We start from the raw sequence: 3,783 nt of genomic DNA, 5'->3' as shown, positions 1-3,783 counted from the left end.
TCTCAATCTCTGTTTTTTTATACTGTTGAAAGGCTGAGCGTCACCCTAAAATTTCTGAGAAATTCCAGTAGTTCTTACATAATCAAACTCTAGAGATGAGTGTCTTCCTTTTTTGAACCAATTCACTTTATACATCACCTCATCATTCTGGACATGTTCTCTAGCGTGTCCATCGAGATGTAGAACTGAAGCCCTTCCATAATTTTCTTATACAAATTCACATTCTCACTTGCATTTATGTTTTTATATAATAGCGATCATTCTGCACAAATTATATCCTGCTGTTTTCATCTAACATTTATTATGAGATTTTTTTCTTGTGTCATGTAATATTATTTGAAAACATGAGCTCTGTGTCATATTCTCTGATAGAGATGTACCATATTTTACTTTTATCATTCTATTTTGGGGAAATTTAAAGTGTTTACTATGTGTTTTTTTAACATAAATAGCTGTTAAATAAATATATTGACACTTAAATCTTTGTCCAATTTTTATCTGTTTTATTAATGCGGAGTTATTTCTATGGGAGGAATTACAAGCTAATTCTATGAACTTGTGGAAGGCTCTAAATATGTATTCCAAAACACTTTTCTGTAGTTGTAAAAATTTACACTCTCTCCAACAGTTTTATGATGCCAGTTTTATGTCACAATTGGCAAAATTAATTTTTTAAAATTGTTATCTGAGTAGATTAAAACAGTATATCATCATTTGAATGTACATTATTTTGACTATAAGTAAAATATTTTGTTATGTTTTGGTCTGGTAGAATAATTTGTAACTTTGTGTTTTACAATGAATGCTGCTAGTATGGATAAATGGATGGGTTATGGAACATAATCTGTGTTGCATTCATAAAGGCTTAATTTGCAGAGGAATGTTGGAGGGGACTTCTTTGTGTGCCTTAGTGGTGACTTGTAAAATAAGAAGGCCTACTGAATTTGTATGAATTCCTAATTGTCTTACACAAGACCATGCTATCATGAGAATCCATGAGAAGAAAACAAGAATCAGGTCCAGGATGTGATGAAAATCCATGTGCACAGGACCATTGAATTTTCTAGTAATAAATGGGAACAAACACCAGTAAGAATTGTTTCATAAAAGAGTCCAAGGAAAGGATGTGTTTGAGAGTGCCTAGGCATGCAGATGAAACTGCCCCTGTCCTGAAGTCTTCAACCTCAAACTAGTCTAGGTGACATGGCGACTTTTCTTGTTATTTAAGATTTCACTCTCAGATATGAAAGGTATTAGACTGGTGCAAAAGTAATTGCGGTTTTGGACTGTGAATTTTAAATTATTATAATTAGGGTCAAACACACCTTTATTAATCAAAATAGGAACCATTACAATCAACACATTTTTGCCAATGAGAAATAAGTTTGTTTATTCCTGTAGCATAAAAATCCATGCTTTGGGATTCGACGAACGCTTGGAAAGCATTTTCGGCATCCTGCGCATTGTGGAAGCATTTTCCATGCAAAAGGTGTCGAGATGCTTAAGAAGTGGTAGTCGTTGGTGAGAGATCAGGTGAATATGGCGGATGAGGCAAAACTTCATAGCCCAATTCGGTCAACTTTTGAAGCGTTGGGTGTGCGATGTGCGGTCAGGCGTTGTCATGGAGAAGAATTGGGCCCTTTTTGTTGACCAATGCCAGATGTAGGCATTGCAGTTTTCAGTGCATCTCATCGTTTTGCTGAGCACACTTCTCAGATGTAACAGCTTTGCCGGGATTCAGAAAACTGTAGTGGATCAGACCAGCAGCAGACCACCACACAGTGTCCATGACCTTGTTTTGGTGCAAGTTTGGCTTGACGAAGTGCTTTGGGGCTTCTTCTTGGTCCAACCACTGAGCTGGTTATAGCCAGTTGTCGTATAAAATCCACTTTTTGTCGCACGTCACAATCTGATCAAGAAATCGTTTGTTGTTGCATAAAATAAGAGAAGACGACACTTTAAAACGACAATTTTTTTTATTTTCGGTCAGCTCCGGAGGCATCCACTTATCGAGCTTGTTTGCCTTTCTAATTTGCTTCAAATGCTGAATGACTGTAGAATGGTTGACGTTGAGTTCTTCAGCAACTTTTCGTGTGGTTATAAGAGGATCAGCTTCGATGATTGCTCTCAATTCGTCGTTGTCAACTTCCCATGGCCAGCCACTACACTCCTCTTCTTTAAGGCTCTCATCTCCTTTGCAAAATTTCTTGAACCACCACTGCGCTGTATGTTCGTTAGCAATTCCTGGGTCAAATGGGTTATTGATGTTGTGAGTTGTCTCCGCTGCTATACGGCCCATTTTGAACTTGAATAAGAAAATCACTCGAATTTGCTTTTAGTCTAATATTATTTCCATAGTCTAAAACAAATATAAAATAAACAGCAAGTCATTAGCACAAAAACATAAAGCGAGAAATGTGCATAAAAATGATGTATAACATAACCACATTTATTGAAGAATGTATTCCAATATTAAACGGCAAATTTCAACAATGTAAAAACCACAATTACGTTTGCACCAACCTAATACTCAAGCGTGCGATGCTGCAAGCAATTAGGAGTTTATGCAAATGCATGTTACATAGAATGTATACGTAAGTGAGACTGTTGGTAAATTTTCCTAAACTTTCCTCAAGTTTTCATGTTTTATAAGAAATTTCCCACAGTGTCAACATAGAAATAAATTTGGCTAAGAAAACAGGAAAATTAGATTTAAACCTTAGTTCTGTTTCTTCCTTATTATTTGTGATTTGGCTAGCTCCCATCTTTGCTCTAAGCCTCAGTTTCCATATGTTAAAATGCAGATAACAGCATTCTCCTTGCCTTTCGTATAGGATTGCTCTGATGATCAAATGTGACATAGATAAAAGAGTATTTCAAAACTGGAATGTGTTTAAGAAGCTTGAAAACCTTATGATTTTATTTTTCTTTAGTTAGTCAGAAAACTCCATTCCTTGGATAAGTGGTAGTTTACTATTTATAATAATAAAGATCTGACTTACTAAAAATAATTGTAGTCTTGCTGGATATGAAGAAATGGCAGTGAGACTTTAAGCCACTTCATAAAGAAAGAGGAATATAATTACAATAGACTATGGGGTCACAGAGCTTGTCTGCTTTTTTTAAAATGCCTAGTTTGAAATCCCCTTTGTTTGTGGGCACCAGTAGTGATCGGAATAGCAGTGACATCACTTTGACATGGTGACAGCCCACGAGGCATTATCACAGAGAAGGATAATATTTTTAAACGATCGTGTGTTACCATTAATCTGGTACCGAGCATTCTCTCTGCCTGGGACAAAGGTTGTGCAGCAGCTGCAATTCAGAGCTGAGTCAGGGCCCCCAATGTGCCTTCGGAACAGCATGGTCTTCCTTGATAACAGATGACACAAAGACATCCTTCCTATGGGGAGGAGAGGAGGGTGGAGAGCAACACGGACAAGGAAAAAAGGCAGATCCCTTCTAAGATAGCTCAGCCTAGCTTAACCCGGCTTCCACTGTTTTCAGAGAATAAAGAAAAGAAAAAAGCTTATCTTCCTTATGTTCAATCACCAGAGGTTTACTGTTGTTTCTTCGGTAAAATGCATTTTGCACAATTGCAATCCTCGGCTATGAGGCTGTGGGGATTCTGGGACAATGCTGGTACTTTTAAACATTTGTTTGAAGGAAAAAAATGCACATGCCAGTGGTTTCCATTTACTCTACTGAATCCTTTATGATCAAACATTTGAGAGTCCAGCTAAAAACATGCAGATAATATCCTTTATACCATTCTTGTCCTTT

General features: G+C 36.8%; 1 pseudogene; it reads right to left on the bottom strand.

The window, feature by feature from the left end:
* Positions 1 to 1,330: 1,330 nt before the first annotated feature.
* LOC117029947 (histone-lysine N-methyltransferase SETMAR-like) lies at positions 1,331 to 2,356 on the bottom strand (annotated as a pseudogene).
* Between the last annotated feature and the right edge of the window lie 1,427 nt (positions 2,357 to 3,783).

The sequence above is a fragment of the Rhinolophus ferrumequinum genome, chromosome 11 (genome assembly GCF_004115265.2).
Source record: "Rhinolophus ferrumequinum isolate MPI-CBG mRhiFer1 chromosome 11, mRhiFer1_v1.p, whole genome shotgun sequence".
NCBI lineage: Eukaryota > Metazoa > Chordata > Mammalia > Chiroptera > Rhinolophidae > Rhinolophus > Rhinolophus ferrumequinum.
Note: the sequence above shows the minus strand (reverse complement) of the source record. Positions and strands in the feature narration are given on the sequence as shown.